The 24,681-nt window shown below is 40.4% G+C and overlaps 1 protein-coding gene across 3 annotated transcripts in view; it reads left to right on the forward strand.

Moving 5' to 3' along the window:
• The window catches only part of VAV3 (vav guanine nucleotide exchange factor 3), a 244,734-nt gene that overhangs the window by 127,866 nt on the left and 92,187 nt on the right, over positions 1-24,681 (forward strand). The window lies entirely within an intron of this gene.

Consider the following 24,681-nt stretch of genomic DNA (forward strand, 5'->3'; position numbering starts at 1 on the left):
CAGCACTCTCATATTGTGATTCAACTAAAGATAACAATGACTGCACTTTAAATGCCAGTGTATTTGATGCTGTGCATGGACTTCTTTAATTTTGGCCAGTGTTTGCATGAAAGTTTTGGTGTTTTCATATCTTCAAATTATCCTGTTTCTCTCTCTGTGTATGATGAGCTAATGCAATCACACTTACCGTACTTATAAAAATGGTAGGTGTCAGCTAAGGCACAGCGCTACTCATAGTAGTGCTTTGGGAAAGGTAATTTATTGTTCCTGATTATCATAAATGATCAGAACACAGGGCTTGGAAGTTCAATGAGTTAATACAATAACCTTTCACCTGGGTTCCCTTCTGGCCTAGGTCACGAGTGAAAATGAGATTTGGTGGTCTCAGCCTTGTCCCTTATGGATATTTGTCCACCTCATAAACCCACAACACAATTTAACATGATTGGCAGTCGTAATCTAGAGCAACACAGGGCTGGAATAGTAGGGTTACTGCAGGTCAGGGCTGAGTTGTATTAGCAGAACTGAATTGTAACCTTGCATAGTGACATTCTTTGCTCTAGCCAGTATTATTGCTTCCTTATTTGTATAACCACTAAAACTCACTAGATTTAAAAGAACTTGCAGCATTTAATCAATTTTGAAATCTCATACCTTTTTATTTTTTCGTTATTTGTGGGTTTTGGCTTTATAGAATATCTCCCAAAAGTGGCACTCCCTTGATTTCCCGCTCCCACGAGTTACCTCAGCATGTAGTGTGCTAATGAGATTATAAATGCTGAAGCATGGAGTCTGCCTTTGGGAATAAACCAGGGGTTCTCAAACTGGGGATTGTGACCCCTCAAGGGGTCATGAGGTTATTACATGGGGGGATTGCAAGTTGTCACCCTCCACCCCAAGCCTCACTTCACCTCCAGCATTTATAATGGTGTTAAATATATAAAAACGCATTTTTAATTTATAAGGGGGTCGCACTCAGAGGCTTTCTGTGTGAAAGGGTCACAAGTACAAAAGTTTGAGAACCCCTGAAATAAACTAACCCCATTGTTTTTCCATACTGTATGGTGAATCTGTTTTTTCAGTTGTATTTCCTACTCTATAAGGTGTCTATTAAAGTATAATTCTGTTCTGAAAAATTACTGTAGTAAAATGACAGTTTCTTCAGCACATTCAGAATTGTAATTGCTGACTTAACAGGCAAAACATAACTACGTATTTAGCACTTTTGTTAGGACTGCAAAATCAACACAGCTGAAAAGGAATGAGCTGGATTCTTTCCTGTGCATCAGAAATAGGATTTTACTATGTTTCACTCAGTTATATCTATGCAAACCCACTGCTGTCTGAGAAGCTTCCTGAATGAAGCTAGGGCTGCCCAGGTGTTACTAAAGAACCTAATTTGTGAGCAAATTCAGATCTCATTTACATCAGTTTAAATTAAGAATAGGGCCCAGTCTACGCTAGAAAAGTTTTACTGATATAACTGTCCATTCAGGTTGTGGTTTAAAAAAAAAAAAACTAAAATATTTATTTTTAGCGTAGAGGCAGAGGTACTAACACAAAGGTCCCTTATATTGGTATACCTTATTTTGCTTCCCAAGTCAGAATAACCGATATTGGAATAAGCACGTTCATAAACTTTCTATTGACAAGCCCTAAGTATACTGAAGTGTCAGTAGAATTAATCCTGATTTATACTGGTGTAACTGAGATCAGAATTTGGCCCTTGATGTGCAGAGCCTGACATTACTCATGAAATATGTAATGGAAAGAACCCAACTTGTCTCTCAGAAACCTAGGCTGAGTTTGCAAGACTGGAAGAAAATGAGCAGATGATCTGGAAAACATTGAGAAAAAATAAACATGGAACCCCGCATTGTCACTTTTCAGATTAGAACAGCTCTTTACGTAGAAAATTGGGAATACTTTTTATCCCCATGAGGATAGTCCAAACTCTAGGCCTGATCTACGGTAATATGACAGGTCGTCTTGTGGTGGGGGAAGCTTGAGAGCAATGGGTACTGCTACAAGAAGATAGAAAATACATTAAGATATTTTTAACTATTTCCATTTATGTGGCAGTTCTCCTGTCACTGTGTCTGTATTTGCTGTTAATCTGAGACTATTATTTTGTTTAGAAAAATGGCTAAAATCTATGCACCTCAACTTTTATTACCACTAAGAATTTCCTAAGGATTTTTCATAAGAGAGCTAGTACATATGCTGTACATCCTCAGTGACATGATAAACTGCAACACCTCAGCACTAAATTTGATGCTGTTGACCTATTCACACCAATCTCCAAAATTGAGGCTGACTCAATTGGCCTTGAATCTAATGTATTGTGTACAACCTTTCAAAATTGTCAGTTAGTTCAGGGTGCTGGATCTTCTTGGCAGCATTAGAAGGAAGTGGGCAACTGGGGCAGCACACTAAAAATCACAATTGGCCTCCTAAAGCTGGAACTTTTGTTAGACTAACATGCATGATGAGTTTGTGAGAGTGTTCCACATGTATAAATGTAACTGGCAAAGAGTAGTCCAATGTTGTCAAGGTTCCTTCCCCACTCTGAACTCTAAGGTACAGATGTGAGGACCTGCATGAAAGACCCCTTAAGCTTATTCTTACCAGCTTAGGTTAAAAACTTCCTCAAGGTACAAACTTTGCCTTGTCCTTGAACCCTATGCTGCCACCACCAAGCGTGTTAAAGAACAGGGAAAGAGCCCACTTGGAGATGTCTTCCCCACAAAATATCCCCCCAAGCCCTACACCCCCTTTCCTGGGGAAGGCTTGATTAAAAATCCTCACCAGTTTGTCCAGGTGAACACAGACCCAAACCCTTGGATCTTAAGAACAATGAAAAAGCAATCAGGTTTTTAAAAGAAGAATTTGAATTAAAGAAAAAGTAAAAGAATCACCTCTGTAAAAATCAGGATGGTAAATACAGGGTAATCAGATTCAAAACATAGAGAATCCCTCTAGGCAAAACCTTAAGTTACAAAAAGACACAAAAACAGGAATATACATTCCATTCAGCACAGCTATTTTATCAGCCATTAAACAAAAGAAATCTAACACATTTCTAGCTAGATTACTTCCGATGAAGTGAGCTGTAGCTCACGAAAGCTTATGTCAAATAAATTTGTTAGTCTCTAAGGTGCCACAAGTACTCCTTTTCTTTTAACTTTTTACAGGAGTTCTGAGCTGCATTCCTGATCTGTTCCTGGCAAAAGCATCACACAGACAGAAAGACCCTTTCCCCCGCCCCCTCCAGCTTTGAAAGTATCTTATCTCCTCATTGGTCATTTTGGTCAGGTGCCAGTGAGGTTATCTTAGCTTCTTAACCCTTTACAAGTGAAAGGGTTTTGCCTCTGGCCAGGAGGAATTTTACAGCACTGTGGACAGAAAGATGGTTACCCTTGCCTTTATATTTATGACAGATGTGCTTTTAACAGTAGCTTGTCCATTTTGAGGGGATATGGGTTCTCTCTATATATCTGCTTAACTCTCATTGATATTAATGGGAATTGTGCATGCATAAGGGGAGAACAAAACCATATGTTGTGTGATGAGTTCTCCCCCGGGATGCCACCTGGAATTGGGGTACCACTGAGCCTTCTGACCCACGAGCTTGGGCTCCCTCTCTCACTGTGCTGCTGTGACAAGCTGCAGACATGCTCTCGGCCTTACACTTCCACAGGTAAGGACACACCCAGCTGCAGTTACATGCAGGCTCTTTGACTAGCCGCTGCATGAACCAACAATAGAAAGGCTAAAGCCCAGGTAAGTGTCAGCTCCCCAGGCACCTCCCACCGCCCCGGAGCATAAACCCAAAATTATGCCATCTTGTGGTGCACAGGGAACAGTACAGCATAAACTCAAAAGGTCTTCCCTCCACCCTGCCCCATGTGGAGAGGAATGTGCAACAGCCTCTCTGAGCTAAGATTCCCACACACTTCACTCCAAACTCACTGGTTTAGATTAAAACATAAAATAAATGTATTCGCTACAAAAGATAGATTTTAAGTGATTATAACGGATAGCAAACAGATCAAAGCAGATTACCTAGCAAATAAAGAAAAATGCAAACTAAGCTTAATATACTACATAGATTGGATATGAATTAGGAGATTCTCACCCTAACTGATGGTACAGGCAGATTTGTAGATTCTTAAGGCACAAGCTGCATTATCTTTACAGCTTGGGTTTCTCAGGTCTTCATACATAGGTCTTCATGAAAAAATCCCTTTAGCCTGTATCCAGCACTTCCCAGAGTTCAGTCTTTTTTTCTCAGGTGTTTCCAGGCGTCGTCTTATGTGGGGAGTGAAAAAAAAACAGATGATGTCAGTTCCTGCCTTATATAGTTTTAGAATATGGTGGGACCCCTTTGTTTCAAAACTTGGTTCCCAGACCAGTTTGTAGAAAAATACTGACATCCCAAGATGGAGTCCAGAGTCATGTGGTCTGGTCCCATGCCTTTGCAGTGTTATAGCAGCCATTGTTTACATGGTGACCAAAATGCCCACAGGAAGGTTAAACTATTCCATAGTCCATTGTCTTTGCTGATGGGCTATCAGCCCCGTCTGGCTTCTTCATTGTTGTACCTGAAAGGCTGGCTCTGGGTGTTTTCCAGAGTAAGCCCATTTGAAATACAGATCCCTAATCAATATTCATAACTTCAGATACAAAAATGATACAGACATACAAATAGGATAATCATATTAGAAAATCATAATTTTCCCAGTGACACCTCACATAACTTATCTTGTACAAAATTATCATAATTATGCCATAATCATATTTTAATATTACTATGACGAGTATGGGGTGCAGTGTCAATGTTGTTTCAACAAAGTTGTGTTCCTTAAAAGCAGTTGTAATAAATCTGGTCAGTTGGTGTTTTGTTTTTGAAGCTGTATTAGTAATTTTGGTTTAGATTATAGCTATGTAGTTTAATGTATACTGTTGTTTTTAAAAGAAAAAGTGCTATGAAAAGTGTTTAGTATACAGGAAGTGGTAGGCTATATGCAATCTTCAGCGTGCCTAATAATGTAGATGTTAATGGAAAGGCATTACATATCTGAGAAACTGCTGATACTGTGTTCAGCCAAATTATTACACTCCTCCACCTTAAGTTAATGACCTACAATGTAAGTATAGTAAAAGTAATAATCGTGAGCTTTGACCTAAGAGATCAGGTCCACTGTTTCTTGTTATGCTTATAAAGCTATTTTAAAAAAACTAATTGTAGAAGTGTGAAGGCATTATTTTTCTAGAACACACCGATTTCCCATCTAGTTCATTATCCTTCCTCCAATAGTGACTAGTGCTAGTTGATTCAGTGGAAATGTTAAATTCCCCATGATGCACATAATAATTATGCAAAAGAATACAACATTTAGAGTTAAGATTCCTTCTTGTTATCAATCAGTATGAAGTTTGTGCTACAAAGCAGGAGAGTTGATGGCTCTTTCAGCTTTATTCTAGCTAATTCTACTGCAGATGCCTTTCTTATTCTTACAAGCTAATTTCTTCACAAAATCCTGTGGCAATGAATTCCAAACGTTAACTGTGCTTCACTTAAAAAGTTTTCCCCTTTTTATCAGACTTAAAAGTGCTTTTCTTTATAATTTTATCAAGTTATCCTCTTGTATTCATAGAATCATAGGCTGAATCATGTAGGGTTGGAAGGGGCCTCGAGAGGTCATCTAGTCCATCTCCTACACTGAGGTGAGATTAAATAAACCTAGCCCATCCCTGACAGGTGTTTGTCTAACCTGTCCTCCAAGGGCTGGTATTCTGCAACCTCTGTTGGTAGTCTATTCCAATTATAGCCCAGACCCCGTTAATTGACTGGACTGGACTCCCCTGATATGATCCAGGGGTGATGGGCCTACTCCACCCACAGGGATCAGCTACACAGTGATAGCAAGGCAGGGATGTGCAATATTGATTTATATTGGCATTACATTTTCTGTGCTATTCAGTGTTCCCTTCTTAATGCAAAACATATTTTCATTCTTTGCTCCCACTGTGCACTAAGCAGATGTCTTTATTGAAGTGTTCACAGTGACATCTAGATATTTTCCTTGAAAGACTACAGCTGCATACTAGATTTACACATTGAGTTAGCAACTCAGAACCCATCAGTGTAACTACAACATGCAAAATCTTGTACTCTCGTCTGTGCTGAATTTCATCTGTCATCATGATGTCTAGTTTGCTAATTTCATTAGGTCTTTTTGTAGTTTCTCATTGCCTTTCTCGCTACCTAATCTACTGTAAATTTTGCCATCAGCAAACTTCAGCTTCACTATTCAAACCTTCTTTCAAGTCATTAAGAAATATGCTGTATAAAACAGTGCTGCCCAGGTTCCAAGATGTATAGAGCCAAAGAATATTGCAGTACTTCATGTAACATTGTTATCTTTAACATTCTCCAAATCCATGGAATCCTATATGCTAAGATCATCAAATGCTCTTTGTGGTGAGGAACTTTAGGTGTTGAATTATAAGTGCTGTATTGAACATTTGTAGTGATTAGGGTATATGATGGGCCAGTCTTCCCCATGAGTAGTATTAATATGAGTCCAAAATAAATGTATGTTTATGTTTTTATTCAGGACCCACTTAGTATATTAACAGTTTCACAAGGCTATGGAATCTTGTTCCAAATAAGCCTAAAACTGGATGTTAAACTGTTTCTTTGTCCTAGGAAGAATCAAATATTTCATTGAGCTATCTTAAATCTCTCATTTTGGGCAGCATTCTTAAATATTTGAAAGCTCTGTCTCTCATGAAAGAGAGTTGCTGAATGTTGTGCTTTTAATTTTAACAGTGCTGTATCCAGTTTTTGGGGTGTTAATAGGTTCTTTAGTAGTTTGTGATGCAGTAGAGGTATGATCTAGTTTGCTGGTTTTGAAAACTCATTCTTTAATTTGGACGCCAGCTGTTGTTCTCTAACACAAGAAAGCCAGAACAGTCCATCTGAATGGAAGAAAACAATCCGGAGATTCATTGACACACAAACATGATAAATATGTGCATCACATCTTGCATAAGCACACACCTACATTTTAAACTAAGAAAGCTCCATAATGCATGGATATAGTCCATTGGTTACGTAGAGTGGTTTTTTTATGGTTAGTTTTTTAAACTAGTTCTAGAGACGGGGTAAATGAAAATGGTTCTCTTATCTATTATTATATCTCCATTTCCCAAATTTGCTTTATGCTCTGTGACTAATGACTTATTGGTCAAAGCCAACTCAGATAGATCTGCTCCCTCAGATACTGCATTAATAATGCATATGCATTAAAACTCCTTCTGAGAGACTATTTGAGCTGTGACATATTGAACACTGACATACTAAATTAAAGCTGTTGCTATCAATGCGTTTTAAAAGCTTTAAGTACACACTGCATCTTCCAAACAGTCTGGAGAAGTATTTCACTTTTAACAGTCTGGATCTAAGTTCACTTAGTTTACCAAAGCAAAACACAAACATGCCTGTCTGGATTTCCTTGATATCCTGCCTGTTTCCTGAAGTGGTATGAAAAGGAAGAAGGAATTGTGTTATTTACCTCTGTAGGTAGGAATGTTATTAATCTGGGTCATGCATTACAGCTAATGTACCACAAATGGTACTTTATTTGAAAAAACAGGACTCAATGGGGGTAGAGGAGGGGCCACAGAAAGACAGTCTTCCCAGTGGCAGAATAGAGGGATTAAAGTGGCCCAAGCTGCAGCTACCTGCTATGGAAAAAGGGAGGAGCTCATGTTGGCTTCACTGCCTGCTATCCAGTCCTGAACAGTACTTCCCTCCTGTGCCCCATAGCACCATCTGCTTGCCTGGCATTTCCAGGTTTGTCAGTTTTGTGGATGCATGGCCTCCTGGAATTTTTGGGGCAAGGTAATAGGTGTTTGCCTTCCTTCCCCACACCCTAAGTTTTCTTAAGGATGATGATTCTTGGAAGGATCTGCATTCTCTTGTCTTCAGGAAGTTCCTGGTGTACCTAGTGTTTCTGCTGGTCCCACACCAATAATGTAAAAAGGGGTAGGGTTATTTCTTCAAAATGAAAAATTCAGGAGATGGCCCTAAAGTATCTGAACTCAAGCTACATGTAAGTTTTACTCACTAAAACTGTGGGGAAGAAAGAGGTGTTTTAAGTTGTTGAGTTGCACGTAATTTTATCCCCAAAATTACTGAAAATGTAGTCTAGAGCTGTGGTTCTCAACTGGGGGTCAGTGGCCTCCGGGGGACCCTGAGAAGATTTCAGGGAGTCTGCCAAAATAAACCAGACAGCATAGAAAAAATAAAAACTGTTTCACCTTGCACTATTTGGACACTTTTTTTTTTTTTTTTTTTTTTTTTTTAGAACCGGAGAGCATGTTAATTTTCCTGCATGATATGCTGAAACCTATTGGCTTCAGCATGGCTGGTGTAGTTAGGGGGTAGCAAGCAGGACAATTGCCTGCTGCCCTATGCCACAGGGGGATCCGGGTGGCAGGGCTTGGGCTTTGGCTTTGGCTTCAGTCCTGGGCGGCGGGGCTCAGACATATTAATATTTGACCATAATATTTAGTTCTTTTATATTGTACCTATATTATCCTTTCCTTTTTTATATTATATAGGTGTGTGGGTTTAACTGTATAACTATCAATTTAATACAGCTTTTAATCTACTAGATATGCAGGAAAACAATTGTGGTACAGGTGGGCCGTGGATAGCATGTGGGAGTAGGGGTGGGAGGTGAGAGGGGGGAGATTTAGAAGGAAAAAGATTGAGAACCCCTGGTCTAGAGAAACAAGAAATGGGAGGCCAGATCTTAATAATTGTCTCTCTTGAAGCAATCTGGGAATTTGACTCTCACTATTTTAGTCACATGGGGTTCTTTCCATGCCTAAGTGGACACCAGGGTTAAAGACCAGCAAATTAATCACAATTACTATTTGATTATTAAAGAAAGGGGTAGGGGAGTAAAAATAAGTACAATTAAAAACAGATGCAAATAATAACAATGGTTACTTCAATTACAGTCTATTCTGTCTGTCTGTGGAGAGCTTTCAGCAGGAATCCTACCTTTGTGAGTTTGTCTGTGCTGGTGGGGATGCTCTTCTCTAGGTAAACTAAAATGAAAGTATGTTATTCCCAGAATCCATAGTGAGTCTTGTCTCAGTGTAATATAGATAGCTAAGATAGTTTATAGATGGGCAGTGGAATTTTGTTTAAGGGTTGGTGGATCCTGTTTGGTTTAATATGGATTACTTAAACAGTTAATAAGTGGGCAGTGGTTAGTAATCTTAACTAAGTCCTATGAAAGCAAATAAAGTTTTTTACCTCAGTTATTTAAAAGAAGCCCTTCAAGGAGAAGTCTTGAGCAAATTAATTAATATTAAGAATCTTACACTATTTCTTTGTGTTTAACAAGATTAAATGTTGTCTCTTCAGCAGTAATCTAAACCATCTGGAGAATCTGTAAATATCTTAAATTGCAATAGTATTTCAATATTCCAGTACAATGATAAAAAGAAAAAATTAAATCTATTCTGTTGGCAGTGTTTTTGCAAACACCGTCTAACCAGTGATGAAGTCTCAGTGATGTTATAATGTTGTAGAAACCACGCTGGGCTGGAAGGTTGCTTCTTTTAATGCTGTATTGTAGCTTCTTTTATTCTTCTGAGGTGTCTTGTTGCTGATGCTGTTTGCTTGCTTGCTTGTAGAAATGTCTGCTTGAACAGGCAGAGCTGTGTTGAGTGAACTGTGTGCTGATGGCTCCATTCAGAGAGATTTATGCCCTTCTGTCTCTGTAGTCTTACTAAAGGTGGAAGGTGTGCTTCTTTCAGCAGCTTGGTTAGATTCAGATATCAGCCACTGTCACCTGTGATTGCCTCAACACTTTATGGACTGGTCTTGGTAGGATCTTCAGTGCATGAATATGCAGCAGGGTTTTAATGGCTTTTGTCTTTGTGGAGGGAAATTCTCAGAACATCTTTAATGTTAGTTTTAACTTTTTCCTTTATCTAGACAATTTTCTAAGAGATCTTTTTACTTACTTAGGTGCCAAAGTATGATTGAGGTACCTAACATAAGGCAGCCATTTCTGAAAATCTTGGCTCTTGGGAAACACCTAGTGCAGATCTAGATAAATTGCTTTGTTTCTTGCAGTATTACCTAGTATTAAGATAATAAGTAAGATCAAACGGAATGGAAAGTTTTGTTGTCTTTGGATATCCGGTTGTATGATCTTTATATGCTACTAAAATTTATAGATATAATAATATCCAACTTCAAATATCAAACACACGTTTGAGCTTGAGCAGCTTATGCTCAGTGTGCCAACTCAGTATTCATCATTCACACCAATAACATTCACAGTGCTTTAAATTTTCATAAGCAAAACACTAACTGCAGAACAATAACAGAGCTCTTAATTGAGAAGGTCTGACACAAGGTTGAGGGGTAGAGCAGAGTTCAAGGCAATGAGTTCTTCTTAACTCTCTGTAGCATTTCTTCTTCAATACATGAAACAGTTTTAATTCACCACAGACTTCTTACTTGATACTTCATATAAATACTTATTTGATCTGCCACTAGGGCTCACTGATTGGCATGTATTAAATATGATTCTCCTCAGTCAAGATTTAATCAAGTGAAGTGGCATAACAGTTTAAAACAACATGTAATATTTTTTGACAATGATTTTATTGATATGCAAATATCTATTAACTTCTTGAAATCCAATCCCAAGTTTCAGAGTATTTTCTGCTGAAACAATTAGCCGGATTTACTGGAGGAGCTGATGTGGAATATGTGTTTTTCAAAACAAAAACAAACAAACAAAGCTAAATCATACCCTCCTTTGTAAATCTGACTAGGAAAAAAAGTCAACACAACCTCAGAAAATCCCACCACATCATCTCCTTCTAGGAGAGAGCTTTGCAGGCAAGTATGGGGGGCAGGAGCCTAGCCCTCCAATTACACAGATGCCACCAAAGATCTATTGGGAACCCAATCCCCAGCCGTAGGTCATCCATATTTGAGGGCTTGCTGCAGCTTCTGTGGTCTTTCTATCCATACAGTAGCATGGTTCCCTGAGTCTCCCATGAGTGCAGGCTACCCATTGAGGTAGACAACTTTGAGTGGTCCCAACTGCATGTTATCCATATGGAAAGGAAGGGTCTTGGATGATGTCTCTGAGGTTCATCTTCTTTCTCCCGTGTGGGTAGTGGCTAGATTAGGCCAGTGTTTACACTGCTTTCATTCTCTCGGTACCACTTAGCAGAAGGGATGACTTGCTCCACAATTTCTAGGTCAGTGGCTGTTTTTGTTGATATCCTATTTCCATTTGTGGCTACTTAGAATGCATGCTGGGTCATTCTGGGTTGCCTCTGCATTTATTTAATTTTAATTGTGAAGTATTTGTGTTTAGTTTTGTCACCTAGATTTATTGTGATCTCTGCAGTACGACATGATTGCTCCCTTCATGGGAATCTGATACACAGAAATGTCCAAAGGACATACCCTCTTTCTCCATTTTGTTCTGCAATAAATTTTTCCTTGTGTTATGAAGAAAATAAATTAGATTGAAGTTATTTGGAATCTTGGAGGGAAAAGTTGAGTTGTTAATTAAGTGCCCCAGAAAAGCAATTTTTCAAGATTAATTGAAATGTTTGTATTGGTTTTAAGCAAAACCTCCACAGTGGCCTTGACTGAGAGAGGTGAGAATCTGTACAGGTTTTAATTGCGAAAAAATAGCTAATATTGAAAAACTGCCAGAGAAGCAATTAAAAGAAATGGCCCTTAAATATGTGTGAGAGGTAGAGAACCAGTCAGTGAGTAGCAGTTCTTTGAACTAAAATACTAACTGGTACCATTAATGGTAATGGTAAATAAGTTTTTAAACCCCAAGTAAAATAAGAGATAATACTTTCTTCATGCCCATTTAGTACCTGGTCTTGCTCCTTTGCCCTCCTGCAGAGGTATGAATTGTGATGTGGACATTTATCCACCACAGACTGGACTGAGGACCACAATTAATTTCTCATAAACTGTGAGAGTTGTTGGATGAGAGTAACTTTTGGTCGTTAATAACCTGTCAGACCTATAACAAGAGTTCAAAGGCTTCTTTCTTCTAGTGCTTTCTATTCTAAGACATTCACTTCTTTCTTTCACTATTATATCATGTTATTGTCACTTCTGTCATTCCCTTTTTGAAATTTTGTTTCATACATCTGTAAGAATTTAGCAAGATTAATTAGGGACAGATCTCTTTGCTTTACATACTTCTTACCATATTTCTTTTTATGGCAGATATGTAGGCAGCTGATATTCTTTGTTTGTAATGAGGGCTTTAGTGTCTAGTCCTTAAAGAAGCAAGCTTTCTTTATAACTTTGTTTGCATTATTTTTTGTAAATACTTATTTTAATAGCCTCATCCAGAAAAATCTCAAACATGTAGCAAACAAAATATCTTTAAGTCTGTAATGCTAATATTGAAATCTGTAGACTGAAATTCCTTCTCAGCAGTCTCTACTAGACATATAACATGATTGGAGACGTTTTCAGTATTTCAGAACTTTTGCAATAGGGATATGAGCATTTATATTTTTAGATACATGACCTTTTGAAGCAATGAAGACAGAGATTTTGATGCCCTTATTCTCACATTGTGGGGGAAGCCAGAATACTATATGCTTCAGACTTTTCCTTATCTAGCGTGTTGGGTCATGCTATCAATAAGAATTACATATTTAGGGTAGTGCATCCTGGAGATATATAAGATGGAGTGTTAAGGCTGCAAGTTTAGTAGTATTCTTGGTGCAATTTATTTATAAGATTTAGTGCAGAGGAAGTTTAAATAGATGGTAAGGAAAAGCATGTTTGTACCTAACATACTAGAGAAATTATTCAATAACAATTCATCTGTTTAGTCTGACCTCGCATTGTGAAAGGTACTTGATATTTTTTTCTTGTTGAAAATAAACATAAACCTAAAATTGACAATAAAAACTTAAATTGCCACTACGGAAGCCAAATGCTACTGTACTCCGTCACTATTAGAACATTGTTCTCATCTTATGTTCATAGTATCTCAGATTATGGCCTTATTTAAGCCATGAAATGTCATAACATGGCTGATATGATATAGCTCTTGCACCACCTTCATTGTGGCATACATTTTGGAAAAGTTGTTGAACCTGAAATTTTCAAACTTGGGTTCCTAAAGCTAGGTACCTAAATACGTGGCTGGATTTTTCTGGGTTCCTGAACATCAACAGCTCATATTGACTTCAGTATCAATGTTTTCATTTAGGCATGCATTTTTAAAGAAATTGCTTGGAGTGTCAGAGTACATACTCCCAGGTTATTAGAATATTCTCGGTGTTTGACCCACTCTCCCACTTTGCCATGCCATTGGGAAAAGAATACATCATACTCATATTTGCGTTTGTATTTCAAGCAGCTATATTTTATATATACATACATATCTATAATCCTGAGGTCATGAACTGGAATAGCTGAAAAGAACAAACACATTATATTAGGCATTGAATGTTAAGTGTTAGCATGTTTTCCTGTCTCACTCAGTTTTCTTTCATAACCATGTTTATCAATCAATTTGGTGTAATTTCTCTTTCAGCGATGGCTGGATATTTTGAAGTGGGTATTGATGTTGATAATTTATTCCATACTGTGTAGGCATGTGAAAAATTAGAGTGTGTCCCTCTGACAGAGTAGTGCTGAGCTGCTTAAATAACCTATGGCATTACCTCCAGTCTCTCTCACCCTTAATCTAGGGCAAAGTGATGGCTGGGAGAAACTCAGGTTGCAGAAGCTTGAGGGGGCTGATGCTATGTAACACTTTCTAACATGGTTTGGAAAGTGACTGAGTTTTATGTGGGTGGTTAAGGACAGTATGGGCTATTCGTTTGATTTCTCTCCTGACAGGTAAGGCTCAAGGAGCACAGGTGGTACTCAGTATCTGGAATTACAATTATTCTAGAGTGATAGTATTTCACAATATGATGTTGGCAAAAAGACTTAACACATGAAGCTCTGGTGGTATGAGGGTTTTGTCATGTGCGATATCTGAGAAGCTGATAGTACAGAACTCTGAGAAATGGATTTGTTCAGAGACTAAGGCTTTGGAGGAGATAATGGAGATTCTGATCCTAGAATAGTTATTTGTATGGTTGATGGAGAGGAGATTATCTGAATGACAAGGGAGGATAACAAGACAAGTATGTGACGGTCCCCTGGGTTGATCAGGTAGCAGTGAATTAGTCCCAGTGAGGCTAATGTTCAGTAAGTCACTAGGAAAGAAAAGGCTTTACCAAGAAGGCTGAGGGGCAGCCCAAGGCCATTAAAGCAAAGACTGGTGGAAGAGTAAAGTTGGGAAGCAGAATGCAGCGATGTGCTGAGGAGAGCTCTCGGGCACTCATAGTTGTCCTTTGGAAGGTTTCTGCTGCTGATTGAAATGAGAATTGGGATGATTTCTCTGTTTATGGTTTCGTCCCCTTTCTGTATGTTGCTAATTCATCCCAGCAGGAGAAGACATCCCTGGGACTCTTAGAAGACTAAAAACGAGTAATATTTTTCCTTTAGAGTGCACCAAATTGCCAGTTACATTTTTAAATATATTCTGAAGGTGGATTATCTTCAAACCAGTCTACAAGGGTGTGTGTGTGAGAGAGAGAGAGGGAGAGAGAGTATCGCTCTGTTGTATACTATATACTCGGTACATTCTTCAGGAACAAAATATTCCGAGAGGCTGCCATTTAATATGTTTATCAATTGATATTGCTTCTTTCTTTTGTTGTGGCTATTAGGGGGCATGCTTGTCTAAATGAGTACATTAGAAACATGGCTCATTACTTCTCTTTGTCAGAACATGCACTATTACTACATAGAGCTCACAGAGTAAGGGAGAAATGTGAGAGCCCCTTTTAAAAACACTGACCTCATGTCACTGGTAAAATGTTGTGTAATCATATGACATACTATATAGGACATAGAGCAGGGGGACTTACTGTTGGACACCTCACAGTGGAGATGCTCTAACACCCTATTAAACAGTTTCATACTAAGTCTTCCTGAAGTCAGGGGAGATGGCCTACCTTAGCATAACATTGAGGTTATCCTGGAGGAACTTTCCACCTGTGTTAGTCTGGACTCTCCCCTAATAGAGGGAATTGTAAAGGAATTGACTAGTTACTTTGCTGTTGGTGGAGGGGGCATATGTAATAAATCCCAGATTCTATCTCCCACTCCCCCTCCACCCCCCTCATAGAGCTATGCATACAAATAATTGTTTTCACCATTAGTCTGAATTTTTGACGGGTATTCTTTCATGTGCTATGATTCCTGCTCTTCTGTTTTTATCAATACATCATCCTTCTAAGAAACTGAGTTTGACATTCACACTTGCCCATGTTCTGGGATATCATTGCTACTACCACAGACCATAGCCATCAGCTTATTCTAGACTGGGAAGTAGAAGGGAAAAAGAAAAATCCTTTCAAACACCAAAAAGCTACAGCATCAACATTGATGTCTGTTCTCAAACCATTAAAGTAGTTCCTGAGCGCTGCCCGTTGATAGAGATTTTTACTTGGTGAAAAATACTTGTAAAGCATACATTATGTTATGACCACTGCTTCTCTGTATAATAAGTAAAAAATAAGAATTTCCCAATCTGTCACTGAAATTCCAAATCAACTACACTCAACACTTTGTATTTTTATCAACCATTTTATTGAAGATGTATCAGAAGAATTAGAGATGGTTCTACTCTTTCCTAGAGCATTGGGATATTTGGGCCAATCTCAGCTAAAAATATACTCCATAACAAATACAACTCAAACTAAGGTTCTCAGCCTTGGCACATTCATTTGTAGTCTGAGCAGAATTTGTGCTTACTGCTCACGTCTCAAACCGCAGAGAAGATCTGTTTAGAAAGAAGGATATCTGGACTGAAGAAAGGGCTCAAATCCTGAGCTAAAAAGGATACCTGAGGTAAAATAGGCTCAATCCTAGAAACACAATGATGAACAACTTTACTCATGTGAGTAGTCCCATTATATAAGTACATGTTTGCAGGCTTGGGCCAAAGTGTGTAGTAGGCATATAGCCTCGACAGTTTCACAGCACCAGAATGCACAATACTAATTATTTGCTTTAAAGGTGAAAGCTCCTCTAAGGGTTTTGCCCCCCTTCCTGCTGCTTAGGGTTGATGGAGACTCCTTGGAAATGGAAGGATGTGGAAATTTGGATTTATGATGCCAAAAGGTTAAGATCCTTACATAGGCGGTGAGTTATATGGGCCCATGGTGCCCATGCTCCATCAATATTTAGGAAAGTGGCCCCAGCTCCACCAATGTTTTTGGGTTTTCCGTGCTTTGGGGGGCCCCACACTTCAGGGGCAACGTGGGGTCCATTGCAGCCTGAGTGGATAGCAGGGGGCCTGGCAGCAGTGAGCAACCTGGCCCCAGCCTGCCCCGCTCTGCCCTGCTGGCTCCCAGCATCGCTCGGGGGAGGGGGCAGAAGCCAGAAAGAAGTGGGGCGGGGACTTGGGGGAAGGGGTGGAATGTGGGCGGAGAAGGGGCGGTCTGGGGCTGGATCGCTTGCTGCTGCCAGTGCCAGGCCCCCTGCTAATCCCCCAGGCCGCCCTGGACCATATGTCCCCTGAAGTGCGGGGCCCCCCAAAGTGCAGGGCCCGGGGCGGTTGACCCGGTCTGTCCTATGGACGGGACGGCTCTGCTTGGACCGTTCTGGGCACCACCAATAATTATACAAACCTGGCACCCATGGGTCCTTATTGTTATAGCAGGGAATAGAAAGAAGTACAGTTTTAAGAATAGTCGGCAAAAATGAAAGAGAGAAAAAAAATGTTGCAGAATTAGAATACTTAGGGTCTATACTATGTATCATGATCACTAGCTAACCACTAAACTAGTGATGGGCCACCTGCGGCCCAGGGGCCGCATGCAGCCCGTCAGGGTAATCCACTGGCAGGCCACTAGACAGTTTGTTTACATTTGCATGGCCACCCACACCTCCCAGTGGCAGCGAACAGTGAACTGTGGCCACTGGGAGCTGCGGCAGCTGTGCAAATGTAAACAAATTGTCTGGCGGCCCGCCAGCGGATTACCTTCATGGGCTGTGTGTGGCCCGTGTCCTGCAGGTTGCCCACAGCTGCTTTAAGCTATTATAGTATGTGTCAAATGCCAAATGTCTGAAAAACTACACAATACATATTTTGAAAATCATTAGCAAAGAACTACATTGAAGTCAAGAAACAGAATTCAACACATTTCAGTTTAGAAAAGGAGAGTTTTGGAAATTTGTGACTTGACATATGCTGTTGTAGTACCTCATATCACATTATCTCAGTCTCATCTGATGTGACATGTGACTACATAATTCACTGTAATATAATATGTTATGACTGGGCAGAATATTGATATGTGGAAAAGAGTTTTCAAACCCACAGCTAGTGATGAACTGTATTTTGTTTAGATATGGATGTTTTGGGGTTTTTTCCTTGTTAAATCAGAAAACACAATGGATAATATATATATCAGGTTTTTATAACTTTTATTTAGCCACAGTTTTTGCCTGATTTGTTACTGTATCTTTAGTTAGCTTTTCATACTGTGATCACTTTACCTCCTTACGGCATCAGGGTGTGAATGACGTTATTTTTACCATTACATTGTTAATTGTCTAATATTGCATCTGATAAAGCATCAGTAATTAAACTAGAAATTTTGTTACATGATGATTTCCTTTCTGGAAATGTCCTCTTGTCCAATCTGAGACAGTTAGGCTGTGTCTTTCTTCCTACAAATATTGGAGGCAGTATTTGACCATGACGCTTCAGGGCATGGCCATACCCCTTCTGCCATCACACCAGATAAGTCCTTCCAATGCTGTATGGAAATACTAAATTTTTGTAGTGGATAATTTAACTGTATATAAATCTTGAAGAGACTATCAATCCTGTAGCTGCTTGGGGTGAAATCCTGGCCCCTTTGAAACTTAAATGGGGTCATGATTTCACCATTTGAGAACTTATTTCAGGTGGGTAAACTGGAGGAAATGTCAGTCCCAGGAAGGAAATTACCAAATAACAAATTCCAGCTCTAGAACCTGTCCCATTCCCATTGAGGGACAAATAGGGTGCCGTGAACAGTAAGGAAAAATTAGTAGTGAGGGAGAGATAAAACGGAAGAAAAATTATCCCGCTTTTCAAAAATATATTGGTATTCATCTATTTTGGAACTACTGCTTGGAAGTATCTTCCTTCATGGGATGTTTCTGCAGAGGAGTTAAGGTCAAGCCTGGAGAAAGTATTAATGGATGACCAGGTTCCAGCTTTACAGTATTCCTCTCTTTTCATTTATGCCTTTTTCCTCACAGGAGGCCTCTGTGCAATGTGCTGAGTGGCCTATGATCCCTTCTAGAATCACTTAATCTGTGGCTGGATATACTTCAGTGACACGTGATACATCATGGCCAGAGGGCAGCAGGAGGGTGATAGAGGGGAGATATGTAAGCCCCAGGATGATGAGAGCCTTATTCCCTGTAGAGGGAAGAGAGGTTGCTATGGATTAATTAGAGCACCTGAAGCCAATTAGACCACCTGAAGCCAGTCAACTGATTAAAAACCCCGCCTGCTTCAATCAGACAGTTGGAGGAGTTGAAGCAGAGTGGTTTGGTTTTGGAGCAGAGAGTAGTTTGAAGGAGTACAGTTTGGAGGGAAGCAGAGGAGAGTTTGGAGAAGTGCTGTGGTGGACCAGAAGACCAGGACCCTAGGTAAAGGGAAACCTGGCTTGTGCAGAGCAGAGGGACTCCACAGACACAAGGGGTTGGGAGAAACCTGGCCCAAGCAGAGAGAGGGCAGGAAGCCCCACAAGCTGAAGGGACGGAGAGGGAAGTAGCCCAGGGGAAGGAATTGCTAGTTCAAGTGGTTTGCCGCTATCCCTAGGACCCCTGGGCTGGGACCCGAAGTAGAGGGCGGGCCTGGGTCCCTCCCTCTCCACTACCCTTCTCTGGGATACTAGTGGGACAGTTAATACCCCAGATCAGGGGCAAGAAACGGCACCCTGAACCCCCCCACAAGAAGAGAAAGTGCGGGACCCATCATAGTAGTGCCGGCAATTTGCCGCATACAGCACTTTGTCTTTCAAGAACCAAGATTTCAGAGACTCCTCTTGCCAAAGTTGTTGCAACCCAGAGATATACTTTTATGTAAAGGAAATACTGTGAGAGCTTGTATTGCTGTGGGCAGATCTGATGTAGAGAAGATAGGCCTAATTCTTGATTTAGACAGAAGTGTTGATCTAAAGAACCTCTAATCTAGACCATTATGTGAGTTAAAAACAAACCTTGAAGAACTCACTTTCATGAAGTTGTTTAAAGCTGAGACGTGATATGCAATGGAAGGAGCATCTTCGCAAGCAGGCTGGCTAACCTAGTGAGGAGGGCTTTAAACTAGGTTCACTGGGGGAAGGAGACCGAAGCCCTGATGTAAGTGGGGACGTGGGATACCAGGAGGAAGCACGAGCAGGAGAGCTCGAGAGGGGAGGGCTCCTGCCTCATACTGAGAAAGAGGGACGATCAGTGAGTTATCTCAAGTGCCAATACACAAATGCAAGAAGCCTGGGAAACAAGCAGGGAGAACTGGAAGTCCTGACACAGTCAAGGAATTATGTTGTGATTGGAATAACAGAGACTTGGTGGGATAACTCACATGACTGGAGTACTGTCATGGATGGATATAAACTGTTCAGGAAGGACAGGCAGGGCAGAAAAGGTGGGGGAGTTGCATTGTATGTAAGGGAGCAGTATGACTGCTTAGAGCTCAGGTATGAAACTGCAGAAAAACCTGAGAGTCTCTGGATTAAGTTTAGAAGTGTGAGCAACAAGGGTGATGTTGTGGTGGGAGTCTGCTATAGACCACCGGACCAGGGGGATGAGGTGGACGAGGCTTTCTTCCGGCAACTCACGGAAGTTATTAGATCGCAGGCCCCGGTTCTCATGGGAGACTTCAATCACCCTGATATCTGCTGGGAGAGCAATACAGCAGTGCACAGACAATCCAGGAAGTTTTTGGAAAGTGTAGGGGACAATTTCCTGGTGCAAGTGCTGGAGGAACCAACTAGGGGCAGAGCTCTTCTTGACCTGCTGCTCACAAACCAGGAAGAATTACTAGGGGAAGCAAAAGTGGATGGGAACCTGGGAGGCAGTGACCATGAGATGGTTGAGTTCAGGATCCTGACACAAGGAAGAAAGGAGAGCAGCAGAATACAGACCCTGGACTTCAGAAAAGCAGACTTTGACTCCCTCAGGGAGCTGATGGGCAGGATCCTCTGGGAGAATAACATGAGGGGGAAAGGAGTTCAGGAGAGCTGGCTGTATTTTAAAGAATCCTTATTGAGGTTACAGGGACAAACCATCCCAATGTGTAGAAAGAATAGTAAATATGGCAGGCGACCAGCTTGGCTTAACAGTGAAATCCTTGCTATCTTGAACACAAAAAAGAAGCTTACAAGAAGTGGAAGACTGGACAAATGACCAGGGAAGAGTATAAAAATATTGCTCGGGCTTGCAGGAGTGAAATCAGGAAGGCCAAATCACACTTGGAATTGCAGCTAGCAAGAGATGTTAAGAGTAACAAGAAGGGTTTCTTCAGGTATGTTATCAACAAGAAGAAAGTCAAGGAAAGTGTGGGTCCCTTACTGAATGAGGGAGGCAACCTCGTGACAGGGGATGTGGAAAAAGCTAATATACTCAATGCTTTTTTTGCCTCTGTCTTCACAGAGAAGATAAGCTCCCAGACTACTGCACTGGGCAGCACAGCATGGAGAGGAGGTGACCAGCCCTCTGTAGAGAAAGAAGTTGTTCGGGACTATTTAGAAAAGCTGGACGAGCACAAGTCCATGAGGCCGGATGTGCTGCATCCAAGAGTGCTAAAGGAGTTGGCGGATGTGATTGCAGAGCCATTGGCCATTGCAGAGCCATTGGCCATTATCTTTGAAAACTCATGGCGATCGGGGGAGGTCCCGGAAGACTGGAAAAAGGCTAATGTAGTGCCCTTTTAAAAAAAAAAAAAAAAAAAAAAAGGGAAGGAGAAGGATCTGGGGAAGTACAGGCCAGTCAGCCTCACCTCAGTCCCCGGAAAAATCATGGAGCAGGTCCTCAAGGAATCAATTCTGAAGCACTTATAGGAGAGGAAAGTGATCAGGAACAGTCAGCGTGGAGTCACCAAGGGCAAGTCATGCCTGACTAATCTAGTTGCCTTCTATGATGAGATAACTGGCTCTGTGGATGAGGGGAAAGCAGTGGATGTGTTATTCCTTGACTTTAGCAAAGCTTTTGACACAGTGTCCCACAGTATAGTTGCCAGCAAGTTAAAGAAGTATGGGCTGGATGAATGGACTATAAGGTGGATAGAAAGCTGGCTAGATCATCAGGCTCAACGGGTAATGATCAATGGCTCAATGTCTAGTTGGCAGCCAGTATCAAGTGGAGTGCCCCAGGGGTTGGTCCTGGGGCCTGATTTGTTCAATATCTTCATTAATGACCTGGAGGATGGCGTGGACTGCACCCTCAGCAAGTTTGCAGATGACATTAAACTGGGAGGAGCGGTAGATATGCTGGAGGGTAGGGATAGGATACAGAGGGTCTTAGACAAATTAGAGGATTGTGCCAAAAGAAATCTGATGAGGTTCAACAAGGAGAAGTGCGGAGTCCTGCATTTAGGACTGAAGAATCCCATGCACCGCTACAGACTAGGGACTGAATGGCTAGGCAACAGTTCTGCAGAAAAGGACCTAGGGGTTACAGTGGACGAGAAGCTGGATATGAGTCAACAGTGTGCCCTTGTTGCCAAGAAGGCCAATGGCATTTTGGGATGTATAAGTAGGGGCATTGCCAGCAGATCGAGGGACATGATCGTTCCCCTCTATTCGACATTGATGAGGCCTCATCTGGAGTACTGTGTCCAGTTTTGGGGCCCACACTACAAGAAGGATGTGGAAAAATTGGAAAGAGTCCAGCGGAGGGCAACAAAAATGATTAGGGGACTGGAACACATGACTTATGAGGAGAGGCTGAGGGAACTGGGATTGCTTAGTTTGCGGAAAAGAAGAATGAGGGGGGATTTGATAGTTGCTTTCAACTACCTGAAAGAGGGTTCCAAAGAGGATGGATCTAGACTGTTCTCAGTGGTAGCAGATGACAGAACGAGGAGTAATGGTTTCAAGTTGCGGTAGGGGAGGTTTAGGTTGGATATTAGGAAAAACTTTTTCACTAGGAGGGCGGTGAAGCACTGGAATGCGTTACCTAGGGAGGTGGTAGAATCTCCTTCCTTTGAAGTTTTTAAGGTCAGGCCTGACAAAGCCCTGGCTGGGATGATTTAGTTGAGGATTGGTCCTGCTTTGAGCAGGGGGTTGGATTAGATGACCTCCTGAGGTCCCTTCCAACCCTGATATTCTGTGATTCTATGATTTCTATGGCCCAAGTCTAGTCCATCCTGTAAGAAATTCAAACAAAATACTTGGTTTTCTGGGGCTGATCTTTCTTCCTTGGTACAAGTATTTGGGTTTTAAACGTGAGCTTCTGGTGTATGAAGCTAATATGCTAAGAATACATTTAATTTGTAAAATTCTTGACTTTTACACATTAGATTTTTGCATTCTCTACTAACATGATAGTTAACAACATTTTTTGTCTTACTGAGGACTGTAAAATAGGTAAAAAGAACGAGGAGTACATGTGGCACCTTAGAGACTAACAAATTTACTTGAGCATAAGCTTTCATGGGCTATAGCCCACTTCATCAAATGCGTGCAGTGGAAAATACAGTGGGAAGATCTATCTATCTATCTATACAGAGAACATGAAAAAATGGGGGTTGCCACACCAACTCTAAAGAGACTGATTGATTAAGGTGGGCTATTATCAGCAGTAGAAAAAAAACTTTTGTAGTGATAATCAGGATGGCCCATTTCAAACAGTTGACAAGAAGGTGTGAGGAACAGTAGGGGAAAAATTAGCATGGGGAAATAGTTTTTAGTTTGTGTAATGACTCATCCACTCCCAGTCTTTATTCAAGCCTAATTTAATGGTGTCCAGTTTGCAAATTAATTCCAGTTCTGCAGTTTCTCGTACGTCAAGAATTGTAACATTCAAAAACCAGTAGGAGAACACTTCAACCTCTCTGGACACTCAATTACAGACCTAAAAGTTGCAATTATTCAACAAAAAAACTTCAAAAACAGACTCCAAAGAGAAACTGCAGAACTGGAGTAGCTTAACTTAGGTCGACTTACCCCAATAGTGTAGACAAGGCCTGAGCGTGTGAGGCTGATACTCTTGAAATACCTTCACAAACTGTATCCTTCTCTGAATCGACATGTTAAAGAAAGAAGTAGCTTTTGTTAGGCGCTTAGTGTGTACTGTAAGTTATTCTTGAGAGTTTTTAATTCTTACATTATTATTTGCCTGGCCTAAAAGACCCCTGTCAGAACTGTGCCTCATTGTGTTAGACCTTATACAAACACACGTTAAGACACAGTCCTTTCCCATGAAGAGTTTACAATCTAAAAACACATTGCTCCACGGTGATTTTGATAGGATAATGATAATCTCCAAAATGAAATAATATAATATCTATATCTTCCTCCTCTAGGAGGATAGTATACATGACAATTGCATCACTGGATCTTGTACACATAGACAACAAGAGATATTAGTCGGATGGTGGAAAACAATTCTAAAAGTAAGGTCATTAACAAGCACAAAAGCAGAGAAGTCTCATTTGCCTTTAAAATTCAGTGTCATTTTCAGCACACTCATATTCAGGAGATGCATTAAAAGACTGACCTTTCTGACACCACTGTATCAATACTCACTACTCAAGAGCTGCTTTGAATATTTTTCATAGGTGTTCACTCAGTAGTAAAGATACTGATGTTTTGATCTTTGTTACACATCACTGCAGTTCATCGCTATCAAATATCTTATTCTGGGAATTGCTTATAATATAGAAAAAGTGAAATTTCATCTTATCAGTATCTCCAGCTTTACCAGCCAGTTGTATGTCTCTGATAACACCTTGGGTACTACTTCCTTAGGTGTTTCAAATTCTTAAATTTTCTCCCCTTCCTTTACTCGATCCCCCCCCCCCCCCCCCCAAATTCTACTTCTTGTGTTAGTTTAGCAAACAAAGCACCAGAGTCATACATAATCCTAAAGACCTCAGTGTGATAAGTAATTTTGTTTTGTTAATAAAACATTTTAGTAAGGGTTAATTTTATTTTCCCTTATCCACTGGTACAGATTTACACAAAGTTATCTAGAAACAAAGTATGTTCTTAGCATATCAATGATCTTGTTCTTTTAGCATTGTAGTAATCTAAATGTAATTTTTTAAAATGCTTGTGAGCTTTATATAGAATATAAAAATGAACAAGAATACTAATGCGCAGCAACAAAAACAAAACAAAAACTACAAAACCCTGTAGTGGAGAACAATACACAGTCCAAACAAACTCCTTGAAATGGAAAGAGTTACAGAAGAAGAAAAACTGAATGAAATGCTAAATAGTGTTTTTAAAAACCCTCAACAAGGTAACAATGCAACAAAATGATTAATGGAATTTCCCTAAGCT

This window comes from Chelonia mydas, chromosome 8 (assembly GCF_015237465.2).
Source record: "Chelonia mydas isolate rCheMyd1 chromosome 8, rCheMyd1.pri.v2, whole genome shotgun sequence".
NCBI classification, from domain to species: domain Eukaryota; kingdom Metazoa; phylum Chordata; order Testudines; family Cheloniidae; genus Chelonia; species Chelonia mydas.